This window comes from Mirounga angustirostris, unplaced genomic scaffold, assembly GCF_029215605.1.
Source record: "Mirounga angustirostris isolate CCGP_5_RB_7025 unplaced genomic scaffold, mMirAng1.0.hap1 SCAF_10, whole genome shotgun sequence".
NCBI classification, from domain to species: domain Eukaryota; kingdom Metazoa; phylum Chordata; class Mammalia; order Carnivora; family Phocidae; genus Mirounga; species Mirounga angustirostris.
This window is the reverse complement of record NW_026991718.1, coordinates 65,654,442-65,663,375: the sequence shown is the minus strand read 5'-3', so window position 1 is coordinate 65,663,375 and position 8,934 is coordinate 65,654,442. Positions and strand designations below refer to the sequence as shown.

At 42.4% G+C, this 8,934-nt stretch overlaps 1 pseudogene; it reads left to right on the top strand.

The window, feature by feature from the left end:
- The first annotated feature begins 316 nt into the window (after window positions 1–316).
- On the top strand, window positions 317–1,767 carry LOC123850507 (large ribosomal subunit protein eL27-like; annotated as a pseudogene).
- Window positions 1,768–8,934: the final 7,167 nt, after the last annotated feature.

Below are 8,934 nucleotides of genomic sequence, written 5' to 3'. Positions count from 1 at the left end.
AAAAAAAAAATACAAAAGAAAAAAGAAATGACTGCTTGTGGAAGATGGATAACAAGAGTCCTGAGTCCTTTACTTCTCTTCCTGATAAACATTTCCTCACAACACATTCCCAGCAGGACTCATCCCATCTGGTAGAATGATGAGAGAATGATTAAATCACTTTTCCTTTATAAAATGTGTGTACCTCCTTCTTACTGGACCGAGACTCCGGATTGACGTTCCCCATTTTATATCTCTCTCTGAGAATCATCTCCTGACCTGCACAGCAGACTTCAGAAAATCAAAAAGCTCTTCTCCCTGATTGGTTTATCAGCAAAACAATTCTCCTGATTGGCTTGTGTCCGCTCCTCACGGGCCAGTGGAATGTCCCACAGTGGTGGTGACCCTGTGACTTCTCCTTGCGGTGGGCCAGGTACTGGAGGGGCAGGGCAGGCAAAGGGCTTGAGAGGGCACAGGGAGCCACAAAGGTGCCCAAGGCCAAAGTCTGTAGAGGTAATCTGAGTCTAAATATCTGGAAGAGCACATGCAGGGTGAAGTCAGGAGGCTACTGAAATTGGAGCTGCTAAGTTAAGGGTGTGGATCTGGACAGAAGTGGGCTTGTGGCACAGGCAAGTCAGGACCAGGCAAGAGGGTCTCTGGAAGACAGCCCCAGATTCCAGCTAGCAGGTGCATCTTGCCACGTGTGGTTGGCAGCGCCTGGTGTTTTGAAGTGGCTGAAGTGGCCAGGATCGGTGGACCTGGAAAAGCCACTGGTCTGTGAACAAAACTAAGAGCGCTAGGGTCTGAGTTAGGTCTGAAGTGAAAACTGGATCCCCACATCCAAAGAGGTCAACAGGATGTAAAGTCAAGGACAAACCCATTGTTAGTCCAATAAGCATGTTTGACAAATCAAGGGAGGAGCAAGAATGCACGTGTGAAGCCAGGGAGAGCAGGCAGCTGTAATGGTCAACGTTGGCAGAGTGCAGTACAGCGCTGGGGTGGGATGGGCTACAATGATTCCAGGGCCAAGGAGTGGAGGGTACAGCCACTCTTCATTCTGTTCCTGTGCTCTGAACGAGATGTGTCTTGTGCCATTAAAAGTACCACCAGAGTACTTTCTGCTGTAGGCTTGAGAGGCTGGTATCAAGATGGGCAAGTTCATGAAACCTCAGAAGGTTGTGCTGGTCCTGGCTGGATGCTACTCCGGATGCAAAGCAGTCATCATGAAGAATATTGATGACGGTACCTCAGACCATCCCTACAGCCATGCTCTGGTGGCTGGAATTGACCGCTCTTCCCACAAAGTGACAGCTGCCACGAGTAAGAAGAAAATGGCCATGAGGTCAAAGATCAAGTCCTCTACAAAAGTTTATAATACGATCACTCATGCCCACAAGGTACTCTGTGGATATCCCCTTGGACAAAACCGTTATCAACAAGGATGTCTTCTGAGACCCTGCCCTTAAATGCAAGGCCTGACGAGAGGCCACGGTCAAGTTCAAGGGGAGGTACAAGACCAGCAAGAACAAATGGCTCTTCCAGAAGCTGCAGTTTTAGATCTGTTTTGTTTCAGTCATTAAAAATAGCACAAAAAAAGTACCACCAGCATGACTACAGTTAATAACACAGTATTACATATTTGAAATTGCTAAGAGAATAGATCTTAAAAGTTCTCATCACAAGAAAAAAAATTTTTGTAACTATGAACAATGACAGATATCAACTAGACTTAGTGGTGATCATTTTGCAGTATATATTTGTATAAAATCATTACAATTTCATTACATTGAAACTAATATAATGTTATATGTCAATTTTACCTCAATAAAAAAAAGTATCACCAGTAACTTTGTTTACTCTTTTGCCTTGCATTAATTGAGAGTATGAAGGAGAAAAGAAAACTTTGCTTATGGGGAAGAGTATGTTTGTGTGGACTGAAAGTACTGTTGGGGACTTCCAGAATTTCAAACACACAGGCATTCCTAAGGGAATATGCTGGGGCAGTAGGAAGTGGGGAATAGTGCCCAAAGTCTGTTCCATGATCAGCCATACTGAGTTTTCCAAGTGACTGGTTAGGGATCTGTGCATCTGGTTGAGGTGCTCTTTTTAGAAAAATTCCATGAGAAGGCACACATTTTGGGGAGGGGGTAACATTAGCACACTGGAGAGTCCTAACAGCTCAGTTCAGATACATCTATGCTTATACCTGGAAGGAATGGAATGAGGCCGCTAATGTACTTGGAAGGCTAGGTTCCCAGCCTTCGGGAACTGTGGGGATGGTCCAGCATCTGTGCAGAGAGGGTAGGGAATGGGGTCCAGTTTATGGGATGCCAGTATACCTACCTTAACCCCAACTTCTACCACCCTAGGTCAACTTTTGTCTATTTTGCACATAGGGTTTCTGGGATTTTCTTTCATTTGGCTTCAGACCTTTTGAAAACCACCACCTTATATCAACCACACTAAGCACTGTCCGTGTTCTTAGCTCTGTGTCGGATACTGCCTTGGCTGTATCATGCAGGATGCTCTCCTCAAGGAGTTCACAGTCTCTCTGGAAATTCCAGTTTTATGAAATGCTGTAAAGGAGAAAACAAAATAGGATAGGACTTAAGTGCTGAGTGATGTGTTGGGGGTACAAGTGACTCACAGATTTGAGGGAAAAAAAAGATTCCTGGGTTTTAGCGGGAAAGGAGCCACGTCAAAAGTTATAGAAATTTCTACCTGAAAAAAGTGATATTTGTGGAGAAGTTTAAAGGAGGAGAGGATTTGAGTGAGTGGGGAAGGCATTCCAAACTGTGGGGAGAGCCTCAACAAAGATATGGAGATAGGAACGCTCAAGGCCAGTTTGGGAAACAATAAATAGAGAAAACATATGGATGACTGACAGCGTTTTCCATTTTTTAAATTACTTATTCAGACAGTACCCTGAGCAAGAACAATTTCCTGTGGTTTATAAATAGGTCCCAGTTATTTTAGTGGAACGTAATGCTGATGATCATTCATGGAATGTTCCACAGAGACTTTAGTTTTCCGAGGACCAGGAGAAAATGTATAAATGTGTAAGGAATGGTCCAGAACATGAAACACCATTAATAAAATTCAAATACCAAGTTTATGCAGAAACTTAGGTTCCTAAGCAGGTACTTGTCTCCTTCGCTCTTTCTCCCTCCTGGATTTGTTCCTGATTTATAATGCAAAGTGCCCAAGGCTTCAGATGACATGTACCTTTGGATATGAAAGAACGAGAATAGGAATGGGAGATAATAAAACAGGCACAAGAGATGAAGTCATTTGTCTGAGCTCATAGGATGGGTGGTGCCAAGGTTATAATTCAGGACATCCATCTCAAGTTTCCTTTCACCCAATATTTCCTACCCAATTCCAAAACCAGAAAGCGACTAGAGTAGTACAGAATCCCAGTTCCAGTGATTCCTAAGATGAGAATTTTTCATGAGGCTGGTATGTTTCATAGGTTGGGGATCTCTGTTGCCCAGGCTTGAGAAACATCGCAATGCATATGACTGGGTTATAGGATATGCAAAAGAAAGAAGATATTTGAATTCATTAGATTATGGATGGATTTGTATTTTATGGCAATTAGCATCATTCTCAATTTTCCTGTGCTGTTCAATTTTCAATGTGTTTCACTAGCATTTGTATCTATATATTGTTCATTTTGGCCTAAGAAAGATTATGAGTGAATACATCTTTTTTATTTTTGTTTTTCCTTTGGGTTCCTCTTCCTATAGACGTAGGGCAACAGGAGCGATGGTTATTCCTGAATATTCTACCTTCCAGTCAGAGTGCAGTGGTAAAAGAGGAAGTTTGTACTTCACTCACAGCCTGAGTCATTAAAATTAAGTTTTAGAGAAACAGCAGCTCAGCAAAGTACTTTATTATAAAAACTTTCTTAGGAAAAATATCCAACAGTTAATCTTGTCTGTATCTGAAGAGACCCCTATCAAACATCTCCAAAAGTATGAAATGACACTACTCCTACTGATTTTCCAGGTTTTTGCAAGCACTTGGAGTTGTATCTAAGCCTCCACCCACACCCCAGCTCTCAAAATAAGAATGAGTGTTATGAACTCGTCCTCTCATTCTTACAGTTGGGTTATTTTATGGGGTAATAAAACCAACACCGATAGCATTTCTGGCCATTCTAATAATCCTCCCACAAATTAAAAAAATACTCCTAGAATTGAAAAGGAAGCTCCATTCAACTTATCAAATGTAATAATAATTGCCTACAAAAATTCCCAGTCCCTTCTAGGCTATGCACTAGAATTGTGTGGGCTACATTTGGATAATTGACAGGCAGAATTTGTAGTCAGTAAAATAATATTATTTTCACATAGTGTTTAAGATTTGCAGAATCCTTTCTTAGAGACAAAGGTTTTCCTTGGTTTACCCATGCCGTGTGTGTAAGTTTTACATTTCATGAGGCAACTCTGGTTTCTCTTCAGATCGTATAAATCTTTCGCCTTTTACATTTCATGAGGCAATTTGAAGGAAGGGGGGAAGGTATTCATTCATTCATTCATTCATTAAGACCGAGAGCATGCGCAGGAGCAAGGTGGGGAAGTGGGGAAAAGGAAGAGAGAGAATCCCAAGCAGGCTCCACGCTCATTGTGGAGCCCGATGAGAGGCCCAATCCCACAACCCTGAGATCAAGACCCCAGCAAAATCAAGAGTTGGACCCTAACCAACTGAGCCACCCAGGTGCCCCGAAGGTATTCTTTTTGAACATACTCTCTTTTATGGTGATAGGATAGTAACATCAGATTATAAATTAAACCACCAGCTAATCAGAAATTAAGTTCACAGGCATAACCTAAAAAGCATGGCCCAGCATATACTTTTTGGTTCCCAACACCCCAACATTTTTACCTTGGGGTGTGAAAGAATTAGAATAGAAATTAGGAGATTTCTGCTTTAGAAATGAAATCGGTTTTCTCATTTTGATACTTAAATAAGGACAAAAACCAAAACCAAAGCAAAACAAAACAAATCAGTTTTCTGAGATATGGAAGTTTGGATAACTTCTGTGCAGTCCTCAGAAAGGAAGATCCCAGTGCTCTTCATATTTTAACATTATAGATCTGTAAACAGTGCGTGTATGCTCAGCTGATCAGGAAACACAGCTTTCCTTCCTTTCTCTGGTATGTTCTATTCAGCCTTTCCCAAACTGGTATACCTCCCAGCACTATTTCCACTGAGTGTGACTTGAACAAAGAGCTAGGGAATGGTGGGAGAGGAGAGAATCGTGGTAAGATTTGTTTTGGAAATGTGAGATGTAACATCTACCTCTTGGGTGGTTTATGAAGCTTGGAAGTACATTAAAATCTCTGAGAAAAGGGACACCTGGGTGGCTCAGTCGTTAAGCATCTGCCTTCGGCTCAGGTCATGATCTCAGGGGTCCTGGGATCGAGTCCCGCATCGCGCCCCTTGCTCAGTGAGGAGCCTGCTTCTCCCTCTCCCTCTGTGGCTCCCCCTGCTTGTGCTCTCTCTCTGACAAATAAATAAAAATCTTAAAAAAAAAAAATCTCTGAGAAAATCTGCAATTAAATTAAGGTCTAACTTTGTTTATCTTAGCATTTCCCAAGCTTAGTTGACCACAAATGCCAGGCGCCTCTAGGCTATGCACTAGAATTGTGTGGGCTACATTCGGATAAACGTCAGCCTGTCACAAGCACTGGCTTTCATTCAGACACGGGCCTCAGAGGCTCCCTTTGCCACCTGACAGCTTTGAGAGTCTGAGCAAGTTACTTTTCCTCTCGGAAGCCTGGTTCCCCATCTGAATTATATGGAAAATAATATCTATCTTACATGATTTTTTTGAAGATAGAGTGTATGCTCAATAAACATTTATTTCCTTCTGTTTACAAACATGGTAGTATAAATCTTTCTGTGTTTCAACATGCATTCCAATATCCTCTCTAATAAAACTATCTTTTTCCAGTCTCATCTCCCAGGAACATGGGGAAGTGTCAACACTGCTTTAGAGTCAGACTCTGTAGAATGTAATCTTACTGTGTGACTTATGACTTCAGGCAAGTTATCGACTCTCTCTGTGCCTCAGTGTCCCCACCTGTAAAATGGGTTTACCAATGGTACTTGCTTCACAGGTTGTGAAGATTAAAGGCTAGTATTGATAAAGCACTAAGAATAACACCTGGCATAGGGTAAGTGTTCAATATTCTCATTAAAGCTACTAGTAGGGCACCTGGGTGGCTCAGTCAGTTAAGCATCTGCCTTTGGTTCAGGTCATGATCCCAGGGGCCTGGGATGGAGCCCCACATCGGGCTCCCTGCTCCTCAGGGAGTCTGCTTCTCTCTTTGCCCCTCCCCCCACTTGTTGTGTGTGTGTGTGTGTGTGTGTGTGTGTGTCTCAGATAAATAAATAAATAAAATCTTTAAAAAAATAAATAAAGCTACTAGTAGTCTCATTTTCTTTTTTTTAAAAAATATTTTATTTATTTATTTGACAGAGAGAGAGAGAGAGAGCACAAGCAGGGGAAGTGGCAGGCAGAGGGAGAAGCAGGCTTCCCGCTGAGCAGGGAGCCCAATGCAGGGCTCGATCCCAGGACCCTGGGATCACAACCTGAGCCCAAGGCAGCCGCTTAACTGGCTGAGCCACCCAGGCGCCCCAGTAGTCTCACTTTCTAATCATACACTATGCTTCAGCCATACTAGGTTCCTTGCTACCCAAAGATACCTGATGTTTTCCCATATCCACATCTGTGCTCTTGCCTTTCTGCATCTTTTCTTCCTGGTGAAATCTTATCCATCCTTGCAGGCCTGCCATGAATGCTACCTCCTTAGTGAAGCCTAACCACATGACTTCCTGCTGCAGGGTTCCCCGGCTCCAAGGGGCTTTGTGATCTCCTCCTGGCTCTGGCCATGTTTGACTTTGCATTCAATGAGTTTTATATTCCTGGAGGAGCAATACACACACACACACACACACACACTCAGTACCCAGCACCCAGAAGTGTGATCTAGCAGGTACAACTTCAGGCTGAGCATCAGTAAACATGGACTCTGGTCCCAGACCAACCACTCTGTAACCCTGGGCAAGTCGCTTTGCAGGAGCTTTGGTTTCCCCCTTCTTAAAACAGTCGGTTGGATTAAGCCAGCTCTAAAGCCTCTTCTATCTCTACCCTTCTGTAAGTCTAGTACACACCCCTTGGGCAGCCATCTAGAAGCCTGTGTAACATCAAGAAAATAGAAGGAACAAAGTTTGAGCCAGAAATGTCTGATCAGAAACACCTGCTGCACTGTTTATAAAAGCAAAAGACTGAAACAACCCAAATAAATAAAGTGTGGTGTATCATGAAATATTATGCAGCTGTAACAACAACAACAAAAAATAAGGAAAGCTGATGAGGAATGATCTCTAGGATGCATTAAGTGAAAAAAAGCAAGGTGCAGAACAGTGTTTGTAGAATGTTCCCTGTTGTATGATAAAAAGAGAAATTATAAGAATATATATTTGATTTTGTTTATATATGCCTTGAAACAGACACTGGGCAGGTGCCCTGGAAGAGGACAGCAGAAAATTTTAAAATGGTTACCTATAGGAAATGGGGTGGGGTATGTGGTGGGTGGGGCCTGGGTGACAGTGAGAATTTCAATGCATTCCTTTTAATACCATTTTGAGTATTTATTTATTCATTTATTTATTAATCCCTACACCCAATGTGGGGCTCCAGCTCATGACCCTGAGATCAAGAGTCACTTGCTCTTCTGACTGAGCCCAGCCAGGCATCCTTACCATTTTGATTTTTTAATTATGTGAATGTATTGCTTGTGAAAGAAAAAATTAAAAGAGAAACGTGACAATGATTTTTAGCAAAAAACAGATATTTATCTTATTTGTTTATCTGCAGTTTTTATTGAGGCTCAGGCTGAACTAAGGAATGATGTACTAATTTATTGTTGCTGCTTTGTGCTGGAATATCCCTATGGCATACTTGTCATTGGAAAGGTGAAACTTTGGCCGTTTGGGTATTCTTGGAGTTTTCTTCTCAAGCTGGCCATCTTGATTCCCCAGTTCATGCCACCTGATGCAGATGCTCAGCAACCAGAGGTTTCTACTCAACTGGGATGGAGCCGGAGGTCATGTGAAAGGTCTTGGGGTGTTCTTTCTGGAGGATCTGGAGAATTCTGTTGAGGAGGAAGGGAGGGGGCAGCCTAGCAAATTCTCAAATCCTCTTGGAAGGCAAATATACAGAGGAACAGAGGAATCAGAGAAGGCTCTGATTCTCTTTTTAAGGATGGTTAAAGATGATAGGTAGCATCTACACTCCAACAGCTAAGACACAGTTTAGGGAATACTTCCGGATAACTTTTCCAGCTTGCCCACAGAATCTACCCCTCAGAGAGCATAAACCTTCCTCCCAATAGGTGAAATCCCACGTTCTTCTCAAATTTAGGTAGCCCACCACCTTAAGAAACTTGGACCTGTAAATATTTTTTGTTTCTACCACAAGGTCTCACAGCAATGAGAAATCCAATGTATGGCATTCTCAGCTTGCTTTTGTCCAAGGTCCAGTTGGGAAAGAATCCTGAGATTAAATTACTTGCAGCTGAGGTAGGCCCACACTTAGCGTATATGGCATCAACCCCAGCACTCCCGCTTGGCTGCTCCTGGGAAGGCTTCAGGAGAGCTTTTCAAAGCAGACCTCATAAAAACAAACACCCCCACCACTATGTAGCCCCATCTCCTGTCCCCTTCAAAAAACAAACCACAATACCGCTCTGTTCAACAAACACAGGGGGATTTTCTGTTTCAAGTATTTTTTCTTATTTCATATTGGCAGCACTTGTTAAGAAACCGATGACTTTCAAGTTGAATGAACTTTGAAACATAAGCACATAAGAATCCAGGTGCTTAAAACTTCCTCAAACTTAGATACATCCTTACAGGCTTCACCTAAAAAAGTCTCTTTAA